Source organism: Crinia signifera, chromosome 1, assembly GCF_055691185.1.
Source record: "Crinia signifera chromosome 1, ASM5569118v1, whole genome shotgun sequence".
NCBI lineage: Eukaryota > Metazoa > Chordata > Amphibia > Anura > Myobatrachidae > Crinia > Crinia signifera.
Window position 1 is genome coordinate 229777093 of NC_139217.1, and position 14211 is coordinate 229791303.

The 14211-nt window shown below is 40.1% G+C and overlaps 23 non-coding genes and 8 pseudogenes across 23 annotated transcripts; all 31 read right to left on the reverse strand.

Annotated features, from left to right (window-relative positions):
- Positions 1-133: 133 nt before the first annotated feature.
- LOC146033605 (5S ribosomal RNA) lies at positions 134-252 on the reverse strand. Its single transcript, XR_014459019.1, has one exon. It is a non-coding gene; the product is annotated as a 5S ribosomal RNA (ribosomal RNA).
- Positions 253-597: 345 nt separating this feature from the next.
- LOC146046815 (5S ribosomal RNA) lies at positions 598-716 on the reverse strand. The gene has a single exon (XR_014465972.1). It is a non-coding gene; the product is annotated as a 5S ribosomal RNA (ribosomal RNA).
- A 345-nt stretch (positions 717-1061) lies between these two features.
- LOC146037000 (5S ribosomal RNA) lies at positions 1062-1180 on the reverse strand (annotated as a pseudogene).
- Positions 1181-1525: 345 nt separating this feature from the next.
- On the reverse strand, positions 1526-1644 carry LOC146045915 (5S ribosomal RNA). The gene has a single exon (XR_014465680.1). It is a non-coding gene; the product is annotated as a 5S ribosomal RNA (ribosomal RNA).
- A 345-nt stretch (positions 1645-1989) lies between these two features.
- LOC146046826 (5S ribosomal RNA) lies at positions 1990-2108 on the reverse strand. Its single transcript, XR_014465973.1, has one exon. It is a non-coding gene; the product is annotated as a 5S ribosomal RNA (ribosomal RNA).
- Positions 2109-2453: 345 nt separating this feature from the next.
- On the reverse strand, positions 2454-2572 carry LOC146036213 (5S ribosomal RNA; annotated as a pseudogene).
- A 345-nt stretch (positions 2573-2917) lies between these two features.
- LOC146035463 (5S ribosomal RNA) lies at positions 2918-3036 on the reverse strand (annotated as a pseudogene).
- A 345-nt stretch (positions 3037-3381) lies between these two features.
- On the reverse strand, positions 3382-3500 carry LOC146035371 (5S ribosomal RNA; annotated as a pseudogene).
- Positions 3501-3845: 345 nt separating this feature from the next.
- Positions 3846-3964, reverse strand: LOC146046716 (5S ribosomal RNA). Its single transcript, XR_014465963.1, has one exon. It is a non-coding gene; the product is annotated as a 5S ribosomal RNA (ribosomal RNA).
- A 345-nt stretch (positions 3965-4309) lies between these two features.
- LOC146042157 (5S ribosomal RNA) lies at positions 4310-4428 on the reverse strand. Its single transcript, XR_014463771.1, has one exon. It is a non-coding gene; the product is annotated as a 5S ribosomal RNA (ribosomal RNA).
- Positions 4429-4773: 345 nt separating this feature from the next.
- On the reverse strand, positions 4774-4892 carry LOC146034775 (5S ribosomal RNA). Its single transcript, XR_014460184.1, has one exon. It is a non-coding gene; the product is annotated as a 5S ribosomal RNA (ribosomal RNA).
- A 345-nt stretch (positions 4893-5237) lies between these two features.
- On the reverse strand, positions 5238-5356 carry LOC146035384 (5S ribosomal RNA; annotated as a pseudogene).
- A 345-nt stretch (positions 5357-5701) lies between these two features.
- Positions 5702-5820, reverse strand: LOC146035380 (5S ribosomal RNA; annotated as a pseudogene).
- Positions 5821-6165: 345 nt separating this feature from the next.
- On the reverse strand, positions 6166-6284 carry LOC146046738 (5S ribosomal RNA). The gene has a single exon (XR_014465965.1). It is a non-coding gene; the product is annotated as a 5S ribosomal RNA (ribosomal RNA).
- A 345-nt stretch (positions 6285-6629) lies between these two features.
- LOC146041135 (5S ribosomal RNA) lies at positions 6630-6748 on the reverse strand. The gene has a single exon (XR_014463462.1). It is a non-coding gene; the product is annotated as a 5S ribosomal RNA (ribosomal RNA).
- A 345-nt stretch (positions 6749-7093) lies between these two features.
- Positions 7094-7212, reverse strand: LOC146035553 (5S ribosomal RNA). The gene has a single exon (XR_014460673.1). It is a non-coding gene; the product is annotated as a 5S ribosomal RNA (ribosomal RNA).
- A 345-nt stretch (positions 7213-7557) lies between these two features.
- On the reverse strand, positions 7558-7676 carry LOC146035387 (5S ribosomal RNA; annotated as a pseudogene).
- Positions 7677-8021: 345 nt separating this feature from the next.
- On the reverse strand, positions 8022-8140 carry LOC146034753 (5S ribosomal RNA). The gene has a single exon (XR_014460162.1). It is a non-coding gene; the product is annotated as a 5S ribosomal RNA (ribosomal RNA).
- Positions 8141-8485: 345 nt separating this feature from the next.
- On the reverse strand, positions 8486-8604 carry LOC146033980 (5S ribosomal RNA). Its single transcript, XR_014459394.1, has one exon. It is a non-coding gene; the product is annotated as a 5S ribosomal RNA (ribosomal RNA).
- A 345-nt stretch (positions 8605-8949) lies between these two features.
- On the reverse strand, positions 8950-9068 carry LOC146035105 (5S ribosomal RNA). The gene has a single exon (XR_014460514.1). It is a non-coding gene; the product is annotated as a 5S ribosomal RNA (ribosomal RNA).
- A 345-nt stretch (positions 9069-9413) lies between these two features.
- Positions 9414-9532, reverse strand: LOC146033351 (5S ribosomal RNA). The gene has a single exon (XR_014458766.1). It is a non-coding gene; the product is annotated as a 5S ribosomal RNA (ribosomal RNA).
- A 346-nt stretch (positions 9533-9878) lies between these two features.
- Positions 9879-9997, reverse strand: LOC146032932 (5S ribosomal RNA). Its single transcript, XR_014458348.1, has one exon. It is a non-coding gene; the product is annotated as a 5S ribosomal RNA (ribosomal RNA).
- A 345-nt stretch (positions 9998-10342) lies between these two features.
- LOC146041544 (5S ribosomal RNA) lies at positions 10343-10461 on the reverse strand. Its single transcript, XR_014463503.1, has one exon. It is a non-coding gene; the product is annotated as a 5S ribosomal RNA (ribosomal RNA).
- A 345-nt stretch (positions 10462-10806) lies between these two features.
- Positions 10807-10925, reverse strand: LOC146033473 (5S ribosomal RNA). Its single transcript, XR_014458887.1, has one exon. It is a non-coding gene; the product is annotated as a 5S ribosomal RNA (ribosomal RNA).
- Positions 10926-11270: 345 nt separating this feature from the next.
- LOC146034103 (5S ribosomal RNA) lies at positions 11271-11389 on the reverse strand. The gene has a single exon (XR_014459515.1). It is a non-coding gene; the product is annotated as a 5S ribosomal RNA (ribosomal RNA).
- A 345-nt stretch (positions 11390-11734) lies between these two features.
- LOC146041907 (5S ribosomal RNA) lies at positions 11735-11853 on the reverse strand. Its single transcript, XR_014463661.1, has one exon. It is a non-coding gene; the product is annotated as a 5S ribosomal RNA (ribosomal RNA).
- A 345-nt stretch (positions 11854-12198) lies between these two features.
- LOC146035601 (5S ribosomal RNA) lies at positions 12199-12317 on the reverse strand (annotated as a pseudogene).
- A 345-nt stretch (positions 12318-12662) lies between these two features.
- On the reverse strand, positions 12663-12781 carry LOC146046338 (5S ribosomal RNA). Its single transcript, XR_014465854.1, has one exon. It is a non-coding gene; the product is annotated as a 5S ribosomal RNA (ribosomal RNA).
- A 345-nt stretch (positions 12782-13126) lies between these two features.
- Positions 13127-13245, reverse strand: LOC146047928 (5S ribosomal RNA). The gene has a single exon (XR_014466073.1). It is a non-coding gene; the product is annotated as a 5S ribosomal RNA (ribosomal RNA).
- A 345-nt stretch (positions 13246-13590) lies between these two features.
- On the reverse strand, positions 13591-13709 carry LOC146034224 (5S ribosomal RNA). The gene has a single exon (XR_014459636.1). It is a non-coding gene; the product is annotated as a 5S ribosomal RNA (ribosomal RNA).
- A 346-nt stretch (positions 13710-14055) lies between these two features.
- LOC146034698 (5S ribosomal RNA) lies at positions 14056-14174 on the reverse strand. The gene has a single exon (XR_014460107.1). It is a non-coding gene; the product is annotated as a 5S ribosomal RNA (ribosomal RNA).
- Positions 14175-14211: the final 37 nt, after the last annotated feature.

The window sequence follows — 14211 nt, forward strand, 5'->3', positions numbered from 1 at the left end:
AATGTGGTAAGTCTTTAGGTGATGGCTATTGTGTCTGTTTGACCTCTTCCAAATGTCTGTGCTGGCAATAAAAAGAAAAAGTTTCCAATTTAAATAGCTAGAGAATAAAAACAATTTGCCAGTAATGTGAAAAAACCTACAGCACCTGGTGTTCCCATGTGGTCTCCCACGCAAGTACTAACCAGACCCAACACTGCTTAGCTTCCAAGATCAGACGAGATTGGGCCTATCCAATGTGGTATGGCTGTAGGTGAGATAATTGCACTTTTTTGCCCTCTTCTACATCTATCACCAGGTAAGCTAATAAAAAAGTTTCCTAACTGTATTGGCTTACTGAAAAAAATCATGTGTTGGTAATGTAAAAAGACCTACAGGACATGATATTAGCAGGGGGTCTTAAATTAAACTACAAAAGAGGCTCAACACTGTTTAGCTGCCAAAAGCAGTTGGAATTGGGCCTAAACAGTGTGGTAAGTCTTTAGGTGATGGCTATTGTGTCTGTTTGACCTCTTCCAAATGTCTGTGCTGGCAATAAAAATAAAAAGTTTCCAATTTAAATAGCTAGAGAATAAAAACAATTTGCCAGTAATGTGAAAAAACCTACAGCACCTGGTGTTCCCATGTGGTCTCCCACCCAAGTACTAACCAGGCCTAACACTGCTTAGCTTCCAAGATCAGACGAGATTGGGCCTATCCAATGTGGTATGGCTGTAGGTGAGATGCAGGCACTTTTTTGCCCTCTTCTACATCTATCACCAGGTAAGCTAATAAAAAAGTTTCCTAACTGTATTGGCTTACTGAAAAAAATCGTGTGTTGGTAATGTAAAAAGACCTACAGGACATGATATTAGCAGGGGGTCTTAAATTAAACTACTAAAGAGGCTCAACACTGTTTAGCTGCCAAAAGCAGTTGGAATTGGGCCTAAACAGTGTGGTAAGTCTTTAGGTGATGGCTATTGTGTCTGTTTGACCTCTTCCAAATGTCTGTGCTGGCAATAAAAAGAAAAAGTTTCCAATTTAAATACCTAGAGAATAAAAACAATTTGCCAGTAATGTGAAAAAATCTACAGCACCTGGTGTTCCCATGTGGTCTCCCACCCAAGTACTAACCAGGCCCAACACTGCTTAGCTTCAAAGAACAGACAAGATTGGGCCTATCCAATGTGGTATGGCTGTAGGTGAGATACAGGCACTTTTTTGCCCTCTTCTACTTCTATCACCAGGTAAGCTAATACAAAAGTTTCCTAACTGTATTGGCTTACTGAAAAAAATCATGTGTTGGTAATGTAAAAAGACCTACAGGACATGATATTAGCAGGGGGTCTTAAATTAAACTACAAAAGAGGTTCAACACTGTTTAGCTGCCAAAAGCAGTTGGAATTGGGCCTAAACAATGTGGTAAGTCTTTAGGTGATGGCTATTGTGTCTGTTTGACCTCTTCCAAATGTCTGTGCTGGCAATAAAAAGAAAAAGTTTCCAATTTAAATAGCTAGAGAATAAAAACAATTTGCCAGTAATGTGAAAAAACCTACAGCACCTGGTGTTCCCATGTGGTCTCCCACCCAAGTACTAACCAGACCCAACACTGCTTAGCTTCCAAGATCAGACGAGATTGGGCCTATCCAATGTGGTATGGCTGTAGGTGAGATAATTGCACTTTTTTGCCCTCTTCTACATCTATCACCAGGTAAGCTAATAAAAAAGTTTCCTAACTGTATTGGCTTACTGAAAAAAATCATGTGTTGGTAATGTAAAAAGACCTACAGGACATGATATTAGCAGGGGGTCTTAAATTAAACTACAAAAGAGGCTCAACACTGTTTAGCTGCCAAAAGCAGTTGGAATTGGGCCTAAACAGTGTGGTAAGTCTTTAGGTGATGGCTATTGTGTCTGTTTGACCTCTTCCAAATGTCTGTGCTGGCAATAAAAATAAAAAGTTTCCAATTTAAATAGCTAGAGAATAAAAACAATTTGCCAGTAATGTGAAAAAACCTACAGCACCTGGTGTTCCCATGTGGTCTCCCACCCAAGTACTAACCAGGCCTAACACTGCTTAGCTTCCAAGATCAGACGAGATTGGGCCTATCCAATGTGGTATGGCTGTAGGTGAGATGCAGGCACTTTTTTGCCCTCTTCTACATCTATCACCAGGTAAGCTAATAAAAAAGTTTCCTAACTGTATTGGCTTACTGAAAAAAATCATGTGTTGGTAATGTAAAAAGACCTACAGGACATGATATTAGCAGGGGGTCTTAAATTAAACTACTAAAGAGGCTCAACACTGTTTAGCTGCCAAAAGCAGTTGGAATTGGGCCTAAACAGTGTGGTAAGTCTTAAGGTGATGGCTATTGTGTGTGTTTGACCTCTTCCAAATGTCTGTGCTGGCAATAAAAAGAAAAAGTTTCCAATTTAAATAGCTAGAGAATAAAAACAATTTGCCAGTAATGTGAAAAAACCTACAGCACCTGGTGTTCCCATGTGTTCTCCCACCCAAGTACTAACCAGGCCCAACACTGCTTAGCTTCCAAGATCGGGCGAGATTGGGCCTATCCAATGTAGTATGGCTGTAGGTGAGATACAGGCACTTTTTTGCCCTCTTCTACTTCTATCACCATGTAAGCTAATAAAAAAGTTTCCTAACTGTATTGGCTTACTGAAAAAAATCATGTGTTGGTAATGTAAAAAGACCTACAGGACATGATATTAGCAGGGGGTCTTAAATTAAACTACTAAAGAGGCTTAACACTGTTTAGCTGCCAAAAGCAGTTGGAATTGGGCCTAAACAGTGTGGTAAGTCTTTAGGTGATGGCTATTGTGTCTGTTTGACCTCTTCCAAATGTCTGTGCTGGCAATAAAAAGAAAAAGTTTCCAATTTAAATAGCTAGAGAATAAAAACAATTTGCCAGTAATGTGAAAAAACCTACAGCACCTGGTGTTCCCATGTGGTCTCCCACCCAAGTACTAACCAGGACAAACACTGCTTAGCTTCCAAGATCAGACGAGATTGGGCCTATCCAATGTGGTATGGCTGTAGGTGAGATACAGGCACTTTTTTGCCCTCTTCTACATCTATCATCAGGTAAGCTAATAAAAAAGTTTCCTAACTGTATTGGCTTACTGAAAAAAATCATGTGTTGGTAATGTAAAAAGACCTACAGGACATGATATTAGCAGGGGGTCTTAAATTAAACTACTAAAGAGGCTCAACACTGTTTAGCTGCCAAAAGCAGTTGGAATTGGGCCTAAACAGTGTGGTAAGTCTTTAGGTGATGGCTATTGTGTCTGTTTGACCTCTTCCAAATGTCTGTGCTGGCAATAAAAAGAAAAAGTTTCCAATTTAAATAGCTAGAGAATAAAAACAATTTGCCAGTAACGTGAAAAAACCTACAGCACCTGGTGTTCCCATGTGGTCTCCCACCCAAGTACTAACCAGGCCCAACACTGCTTAGCTTCAAAGATCAGACAAGATTGGGCCTATCCAATGTGGTATGGCTGTAGGTGAGATACTGGCACTTTTTTGCCCTCTTCTACTTCTATCACCAGGTAAGCTAATACAAAAGTTTCCTAACTGTATTGGCTTACTGAAAAAAATCATGTGTTGGTAATGTAAAAAGACCTACAGGACATGATATTAGCAGGGGGTCTTAAATTAAACTACAAAAGAGGCTCAACACTGTTTAGCTGCCAAAAGCAGTTGGAATTGGGCCTAAACAGTGTGGTAAGTCTTTAGGTGATGGCTATTGTGTCTGTTTGACCTCTTCCAAATGTCTGTGCTGGTAATAAAAAGAAAAAGTTTCCAATTTAAATAGCTAGAGAATAAAAACAATTTGCCAGTAATGTGAAAAAACCTACAGCACCTGGTGTTCCCATGTGGTCTCCCACCCAAGTAGTAACCAGGCCCAACACTGCTTAGCTTCCAAGATCAGACGAGATTGGGCCTATCCAATGTGGTATGGCTGTAGGTGAGATACAGGCACTTTTTTGCCCTCTTCTACATCTATCACCAGGTAAGCTAATAAAAAAGTTTCCTAACTGTATTGGCTTACTGAAAAAAATCATGTGTTGGTAATGTAAAAAGACCTACAGGACATGATATTAGCAGGGGGTCTTAAATTAAACTACTAAAGAGGCTCAACACTGTTTAGCTGCCAAAAGCAGTTGGAATTGGGCCTAAACAGTGTGGTAAGTCTTTAGGTGATGGCTATTGTGTCTGTTTGACCTCTTCCAAATGTCTGTGCTGGCAATAAAAAGAAAAAGTTTCCAATTTAAATAGCTAGAGAATAAAAACAATTTGCCAGTAATGTGAAAAAAACTACAGCACCTGGTGTTCCCATGTGGTCTCCCACCCAAGTACTAACCAGGCCCAACACTGCTTAGCTTCCAAGATCAGACGAGATTGGGACTATCCAATGTGGTATGGCTGTAGGTGAGATAGAGGCACTTTTTTGCCCTCTTCTACATCTATCACCAGGTAAGCTAATAAAAAAGTTTCCTAACTGTATTGGCTTACTGAAAAAAATCATGTGTTGGTAATGTAAAAAGACCTACAGGACATGATATTAGCAGGGGGTCTTAAATTAAACTACTAAAGAGGCTCAACACTGTTTAGCTGCCAAAACCAGTTGGAATTGGGCCTAAACAGTGTGGTAAGTCTTTAGGTGATGGCTATTGTGTCTGTTTGACCTCCTCCAAATGTCTGTGCTGGCAATAAAAAGAAAAAGTTTCCAATTTAAATAGCTAGAGAATAAAAACAATTTGCCAGTAATGTGAAAAAACCTACAGCACCTGGTGTTCCCATGTGGTCTCCCACCCAAGTACTAACCAGGCCCAACACTGCTTAGCTTCCAAGATCGGATGAGATTGGGCGGATCCAATGTGGTATGGCTGTACGTGAGATACAGGCACTTTTTTGCCCTCTTCTACTTCTATCACCAGGTAAGCTAATAAAAAAGTTTCCTAACTGTATTGGCTTACTGAAAAAAATCATGTGTTGGTAATGTAAAAAGACCTACAGGACATGATATTAGCAGGGGGTCTTAAATTAAACTACTAAAGAGGCTCAACACTGTTTAGCTGCCAAAAGCAGTTGGAATTGGGCCTAAACAGTGTGGTAAGTCTTTAGGTGATGGCTATTGTGTCTGTTTGACCTCTTCCAAATGTCTGTGCTGGCAATAAAAAGAAAAAGTTTCCAATTTAAATAGCTAGAGAATAAAAACAATTTGCCAGTAATGTAAAAAAACCTACAGCACCTGGTGTTCCCATGTGGTCTCCCACCCAAGTACTAACCAGGCCCAACACTGCTTAGCTTCCAAGATCGGACAAGATAGGGCCGATCCAATGTGGTATGGCTGTAGGTGAGATACAGCCACTTTTTTGCCTTCTTCTACTTCTATCACCAGGTAAGCTAATAAAAAAGTTTCCTAACTGTATTGGCTTACTGAAAAAAATCATGTGTTGGTAATGTAAAAAGACCTACAGGACATGATATTAGCAGGGGGTCTTAAATTAAACTACTAAAGAGGCTCAACACTGTTTAGCTGCCAAAAGCAGTTGGAATTGGGCCTAAACAGTGTGGTAAGTCTTTAGGTGATGGCTATTGTGTCTGTTTGACCTCTTCCAAATGTCTGTGCTGGCAATAAAAAGAAAAAGTTTCCAATTTAAATAGCTAGAGAATAAAAACAATTTGCCAGTAACGTGAAAAAACCTACAGCACCTGGTGTTCCCATGTGGTCTCCCACCCAAGTACTAACCAGGCCCAACACTGCTTAGCTTCAAAGATCAGACAAGATTGGGCCTATCCAATGTGGTATGGCTGTAGGTGAGATACTGGCACTTTTTTGCCCTCTTCTACTTCTATCACCAGGTAAGCTAATACAAAAGTTTCCTAACTGTATTGGCTTACTGAAAAAAATCATGTGTTGGTAATGTAAAAAGACCTACAGGACATGATATTAGCAGGGGGTCTTAAATTAAACTACAAAAGAGGCTCAACACTGTTTAGCTGCCAAAAGCAGTTGGAATTGGGCCTAAACAGTGTGGTAAGTCTTTAGGTGATGGCTATTGTGTCTGTTTGACCTCTTCCAAATGTCTGTGCTGGTAATAAAAAGAAAAAGTTTCCAATTTAAATAGCTAGAGAATAAAAACAATTTGCCAGTAATGTGAAAAAACCTACAGCACCTGGTGTTCCCATGTGGTCTCCCACCCAAGTAGTAACCAGGCCCAACACTGCTTAGCTTCCAAGATCAGACGAGATTGGGCCTATCCAATGTGGTATGGCTGTAGGTGAGATACAGGCACTTTTTTGCCCTCTTCTACATCTATCACCAGGTAAGCTAATAAAAAAGTTTCCTAACTGTATTGGCTTACTGAAAAAAATCATGTGTTGGTAATGTAAAAAGACCTACAGGACATGATATTAGCAGGGGGTCTTAAATTAAACTACTAAAGAGGCTCAACACTGTTTAGCTGCCAAAAGCAGTTGGAATTGGGCCTAAACAGTGTGGTAAGTCTTTAGGTGATGGCTATTGTGTCTGTTTGACCTCTTCCAAATGTCTGTGCTGGCAATAAAAAGAAAAAGTTTCCAATTTAAATAGCTAGAGAATAAAAACAATTTGCCAGTAATGTGAAAAAACCTACAGCACCTGGTGTTCCCATGTGGTCTCCCACCCAAGTACTAACCAGGCCCAACACTGCTTAGCTTCCAAGATCAGACGAGATTGGGACTATCCAATGTGGTATGGCTGTAGGTGAGATAGAGGCACTTTTTTGCCCTCTTCTACATCTATCACCAGGTAAGCTAATAAAAAAGTTTCCTAACTGTATTGGCTTACTGAAAAAAATCATGTGTTGGTAATGTAAAAAGACCTACAGGACATGATATTAGCAGGGGGTCTTAAATTAAACTACTAAAGAGGCTCAACACTGTTTAGCTGCCAAAACCAGTTGGAATTGGGCCTAAACAGTGTGGTAAGTCTTTAGGTGATGGCTATTGTGTCTGTTTGACCTCCTCCAAATGTCTGTGCTGGCAATAAAAAGAAAAAGTTTCCAATTTAAATAGCTAGAGAATAAAAACAATTTGCCAGTAATGTGAAAAAACCTACAGCACCTGGTGTTCCCATGTGGTCTCCCACCCAAGTACTAACCAGGCCCAACACTGCTTAGCTTCCAAGATCGGATGAGATTGGGCGGATCCAATGTGGTATGGCTGTACGTGAGATACAGGCACTTTTTTGCCCTCTTCTACTTCTATCACCAGGTAAGCTAATAAAAAAGTTTCCTAACTGTATTGGCTTACTGAAAAAAATCATGTGTTGGTAATGTAAAAAGACCTACAGGACATGATATTAGCAGGGGGTCTTAAATTAAACTACTAAAGAGGCTCAACACTGTTTAGCTGCCAAAAGCAGTTGGAATTGGGCCTAAACAGTGTGGTAAGTCTTTAGGTGATGGCTATTGTGTCTGTTTGATCTCTTCCAAATGTCTGTGCTGGCAATAAAAAGAAAAAGTTTCCAATTTAAATAGCTAGAGAATAAAAACAATTTGCCAGTAATGTAAAAAAACCTACAGCACCTGGTGTTCCCATGTGGTCTCCCACCCAAGTACTAACCAGGCCCAACACTGCTTAGCTTCCAAGATCGGACAAGATAGGGCCGATCCAATGTGGTATGGCTGTAGGTGAGATACAGCCACTTTTTTGCCTTCTTCTACTTCTATCACCAGGTAAGCTAATAAAAAAGTTTCCTAACTGTATTGGCTTACTGAAAAAAATCATGTGTTGGTAATGTAAAAAGACCTACAGGACATGATATTAGCAGGGGGTCTTAAATTAAACTACTAAAGAGGCTCAACACTGTTTAGCTGCCAAAAGCAGTTGGAATTGGGCCTAAACAGTGTGGTAAGTCTTTAGGTGATGGCTATTGTGTCTGTTTGACCTCTTCCAAATGTCTGTGCTGGCAATAAAAAGAAAAAGTTTCCAATTTAAATAGCTAGAGAATAAAAACAATTTGCCAGTAATGTGAAAAAACCTACAGCACCTGGTGTTCTCATGTGGTCTCCCACCCAAGTACTAACCAGGCCCAACACTGCTTAGCTTCCAAGATCGGACAAGATTGGGCCGATCCAATGTGGTATGGCTGTAAGTGAGATACAGGGACTTTATTGCCCTTTTCTTCTTCTATCACCAGGTAAGCTAATAAAAAAGTTTCCTAACTGTATTGGCTTATTGAAAAAAATCATGTGTTGGTAATGTAAAAAGACCTACAGGACATGATATTAGCATGGGGTCTTAAATTAAACTACTAAAGAGGCTCAACACTGTTTAGCTGCCAAAAGCAGTTGGAATTGGGCCTAAACAGTGTGGTAAGTCTTTAGGTGATGGCTATTGTGTCTGTTTGACCTCTTCCAAATGTCTGTGCTAGCAATAAAAAGAAAAAGTTTCCAATTTAAATAGCTAGAGAATAAAAACAATTTGCCAGTAATGTAAAAAAACCTACAGCACCTGGTGTTCCCATGTGGTCTCCCACCCAAGTACTAACCAGGCCCAACACTGCTTAGCTTCCAAGATCAGACGAGATTGGGCCTATCCAATGTGGTATGGCTGTAGGTGAGATGCAGGCACTTTTTTGCCCTCTTCTACATCTATCACCAGGTAAGCTAATAAAAAAGTTTCCTAACTGTATTGGCTTACTGAAAAAAACCATGTGTTGGTAATGTAAAAAGACCTACAGGACATGATATTAGCAGGGGGTCTTAAATTAAACTACTAAAGAGGCTCAACACTGTTTAGCTGCCAAAAGCAGTTGGAATTGGGCCTAAACAGTGTGGTAAGTCTTTAGGTGATGGCTATTGTGTCTGTTAGACCTCTTCCAAATGTCTGTACTGGCAATAAAAAAAAAAAGTTTAAAATTTAAATAGCTAGAGAATAAAAACAATTTGCCAGTAATGTGAAAAATCCTACAGCACCTGGTGTTCTCATGTGGTCTCCCACCCAAGTACTAACCAGGCCCAACACTGCTTAGCTTCCAAGATCGGACGAGATTGGGCCGATCCAACGTGGTATGGCTGTAAGTGAGGTACAGGGACTTTATTGCCCTCTTCTTCTTCTATCACCAGGTAAGCTAATAAAAAAGTTTCCTAACTGTATTGGCTTATTGAAAAAAATCATGTGTTGGTAATGTAAAAAGACCTACAGGACATGATATTAGCAGGGGGTCTTAAATTAAACTACTAAAGAGGCTCAACACTGTTTAGCTGCCAAAAGCAGTTGGAATTGGGCCTAAACAGTGTGGTAAGTCTTTAGGTGATGGCTATTGTGTCTGTTTGACCTCTTCCAAATGTCTGTGCTGGCAATAAAAAGAAAAAGTTTCCAATTTAAATAGCTAGAGAATAAAAACAATTTGCCAGTAATGTGAAAAAACCTACAGCACCTGGTGTTCCCATGTGGTCTCCCACCCAAGTACTAACCAGGCCCAACACTGCTTAGCTTCCATGATCAGACGAGATTGGGCCTATCCAATGTGGTATGGCTGTAGGTGAGATACAGGCACTTTTTTGCCCTCTTCTACATCTATCACCAGGTAAGCTAATAAAAAAGTTTCCTAACTGTATTGGCTTACTGAAAAAAATCATGTGTTGGTAATGTAAAAAAGACCTACAGGACATGATATTAGCAGGGGGTCTTAAATTAAACTACTAAAGAGGCTCAACACTGTTTAGCTGCCAAAAGCAGTTGGAATTGGGCCTAAACAGTGTGGTAAGTCTTTAGGTGATGGCTATTGTGTCTGTTTGACCTCTTTCAAATGTCTGTGCTGGCAATAAAAAGAAAAAGTTTCCAATTTAAATAGCTAGAGAATAAAAACAATTTGCCAGTAATGTGAAAAAACCTACAGCACCTGGTGTTCCCATGTGGTCTCCCACCCAAGTACTAACCAGGCCCAACACTGCTTAGCTTCCAAGATCGGATGAGATTGGGCCTATCCAATGTGGTATGGCTGTAGGTGAGATACAGGCACTTGTTTGCCCTCTTCTACTTCTATCACCAGGTAAGCTAATAAAAAAGTTTCCTAACTGTATTGGCTTACTGAAAAAAATCATGTGTTGGTAATGTAAAAAGACCTACAGGACATGATATTAGCAGGGGGTCTTAAATTAAACTACTAAAGAGGCTCAACACTGTTTAGCTGCCAAAAGCAGTTGGAATTGGGCCTAAACAGTGTGGTAAGTCTTTAGGTGATGGCTATTGTGTCTGTTTGACCTCTTCCAAATGTCTGTGCTGGCAATAAAAAGAAAAAGTTTCCAATTTAAAAAGCTAGAGAATAAAAACAATTTGCCAGTAATGTGAAAAAACCTACAGCACCTGGTGTTCCCATGTGGTCTCCCACCCAAGTACTAACCAGGCCCAACACTGCTTAGCTTCCAAGATCAGACGAGATTGGGCCGATCCAATGTGGTATGGCTGTAGGTGAGATAAATGCACTTTTTTGCCCTCTTCTACATCTATCACCAGGTAAGCTAATAAAAAAGTTTCCTAACTGTATTGGCTTACTGAAAAAAATCATGTGTTGGTAATGTAAAAAGACCTACAGGACATGATATTAGCAGGGGGTCTTAAATTAAACTACTAAAGAGGCTCAACACTGTTAAGCTGCCAAAAGCAGTTGGAATTGGGCCTAAACAGTGTGGTAAGTCTTTAGGTGATGGCTATTGTGTCTGTTTGACCTCTTCCAAATGTCTGTGCTGGCAATAAAAAGAAAAAGTTTCCAATTTAAATAGCTAGAGAATAAAAACAATTTGCCAGTAATGTGAAAAAACCTACAGCACCTGGTGTTCTCATGTGGTCTCCCATGCAAGTACTAACCAGGCCCAACACTGCTTAGCTTCCAAGATCGGACGAGATTGGGCCGATCCAATGTGGTATGGCTGTAAGTGAGATACAGGGACTTTATTGCCCTCTTCTTCTTTTATCACCAGGTAAGCTAATAAAAAAGTTTCCTAACTGTATTGGCTTATTGAAAAAAATCATGTGTTGGTAAGGTAAAAAGACCTACAGGACATGATATTAGCAGGGGGGCTTAAATTAAACTACTAAAGAGGCTCAACACTGTTTAGCTGCCAAAAGCAGTTGGAATTGGGCCTAAACAGTGTGGTAAGTCTTTAGGTGATGGCTATTGTGTCTGTTTGACCTCTTCCAAATGTCTGTGCTGGCAATAAAAAGAAAAAGTTTCCAATTTAAATAGCTAGAGAATAAAAACAATTTGCCAGTAATGTGAAAAAACCTACAGCACCTGGTGTTCCCATGTGGTCTCCCACCCAAGTACTAACCAGGCCCAACACTGCTTAGCTTCCAAGATCAGACGAGATTGGGCCTATCCAATGTGGTATGGCTGTAGGTGAGATACAGGCACTTTTTTGCCCTCTTCTACATCTATCACCAGGTAAGCTAATAAAAAAGTTTCCTAACTGTATTGGCTTACTGAAAAAAATCATGTGTTGGTAATGTAAAAAGACCTACAGGACATGATATTAGCAGGGGGTCTTAAATTAAACTACTAAAGAGGCTCAACACTGTTTAGCTGCCAAAAGCAGTTGGAATTGGGCCTAAACAGTGTGGTAAGTCTTTAGGTGATGGCTATTGTGTCTGTTTGACCTCTTCCAAATGTCTGTACTGGCAATAAAAAAAAAAAGTTTCCAATTTAACTAGCTAGAGAATAAAAACAATTTGCCAGTAATGTGAAAAAACCTACAGCACCTGGTGTTCCCATGTGGTCTCCCACCCAAGTACTAACCAGGCCCAACACTGCTTAGCTTCCAAGATCAGACGAGATTGAGCCTATCCAATGTGGTATGGCTGTAGGTGAGATACAGGCACTTGTTTGCCCTCTTCTACTTCTATCACCAGGTAAGCTAATAAAAAAGTTTCCTAACTGTATTGGCTTACTGAAAAAAATCATGTGTTGGTAATGTAAAAAGACCTACAGGACATGATATTAGCAGGGGGTCTTAAATTAAACTACTAAAGAGGCTCAACACTGTTAAGCTGCCAAAAGCAGTTGGAATTGGGCCTAAACAGTGTGGTAAGTCTTTAGGTGATGGCTATTGTGTCTGTTTGACCTCTTCCAAATGTCTGTGCTGGCAATAAAAAGAAAAAGTTTCCAATTTAAATAGCTAGAGAATAAAAACAATTTGCCAGTAATGTGAAAAAACCTACAGCACCTGGTGTTCTCATGTGGTTTCCCACCCAAGTACTAACCAGGCCCAACACTGCTTAGCTTCCAAGATCGGACAAGATTGGGCCGATCCAATGTGGTATGGCTGTAAGTGAGATACAGGGACTTTATTGCCCTCTTCTTCTTCTTTCACCAGGTAAGCTAATAAAAAAGTTTCCTAACTGTATTGGCTTATTGAAAAAAATCATGTGTTGGTAATGTAAAAAGACCTACAGGACATGATATTAGCAGGGGGTCTTAAATTAAACTACTAAAGAGGCTCAACACTGTTTAGCTGCCAAAAGCAGTTGGAATTGGGCCTAAACAGTGTGGTAAGTCTTTAGGTGATGGCTATTGTGTCTGTTTGACCTCTTCCAAATGTCTGTGCTGGCAATAAAAAGAAAAAGTTTCCAATTTAAATAGCTAGAGAATAAAAACAATTTGCCAGTAATGTGAAAAAACCTACAGCACCTGGTGTTCCCATGTGGTCTCCCACCCAAGTACTAACCAGGCCCAACACTGCTTAGCTTCCAAGATCAGACAAGATTGGGCCTATCCAATGTGGTATGGCTGTAGGTGAGATGCAGGCACTTTTTTGCCCTCTTCTACATCTATCACCAGGTAAGCTAATAAAAAAGTTTCCTAACTGTATTGGCTTACTGAAAAAAATCATGTGTTGGTAATGTAAAAAGACCTACAGGACATGATATTAGCAGGGGGTCTTAAATTAAACTACTAAAGAGGCTCAACACTGTTTAGCTGCCAAAAGCAGTTGGAATTGGGCCTAAACAGTGTGGTAAGTCTTTAGGTGATGGCTATTGTGTCTGTTAGACCTCTTCCAAATGTCTGTACTGGCAATAAAAAGAAAAAGTTTAAAATTTAAATAGCTAGAGAATAAAAACAATTTGCCAGTAATGTGAAAAAACCTACAGCACCTGGTGTTCTCATGTGGTCTCCCACCCAAGTACTAACCAGGCCCAACACTGCTTAGCTTCCAAGATCGGACGAGATTGGGCCGATCCAACGTGGTATGGCTGTAAGTGAGATACAGGGACTTTATTGCCCTCTTCTTCTTCTATCACCAGGTAAGCTAATAAAAAAGTTTCCTAACTGTATTGGCTTATTGAAAAAAATCATGTGTTGGTAATGTAAAAAGACCTACAGGACATGATATTAGCAGGGGGTCTTAAATTAAACTACTAAAGAGGCTCAACACTGTTTAGCTGCCAAAAGCAGTTGGAATTGGGCCTAAACAGTGTGGTAAGTCTTTAGGTGATGGCTATTGTGTCTGTTTGACCTCTTCCAAATGTCTGTGCTGGCAATAAAAAGAAAAAGTTTCCAATTTAAATAGCTAGAGAATAAAAACAATTTGCCAGTAATGTGAAAAAACCTACAGCACCTGGTGTTCCCATGTGGTCTCCCACCCAAGTACTAACCAGGCCCAACACTGCTTAGCTTCCAAGATCAGACGAGATTGGGCCTATCCAATGTGGTATGGCTGTAGGTGAGATACAGGCACTTTTTTGCCCTCTTCTACATCTATCACCAGGTAAGCTAATAAAAAAGTTTCCTAACTGTATTGGCTTACTGAAAAAAATCATGTGTTGGTAATGTAAAAAAGACCTACAGGACATGATATTAGCAGGGGGTCTTAAATTAAACTACTAAAGAGGCTCAACACTGTTTAGCTGCCAAAAGCAGTTGGAATTGGGCCTAAACAGTGTGGTAAGTCTTTAGGTGATGGCTATTGTGTCTGTTAGACCTCTTCCAAATGTCTGTACTGGCAACAAAAAGAAAAAGTTTAAAATTTAAATAGCTAGAGAATAAAAACAATTTGCCAGTAATTTGAAAAAACCTACAGCACCTGGTGTTCCCATGTGGTCTCCCACCCAAGTACTAACCAGGCGCAACACTGCTTAGCTTCCAAGATCAGACGAGATTGGGCCTAACCAATGTGGTATGGCTGTAGGTGAGATACAGGCACTTTTTTGCCCTCTTCTACATCTAT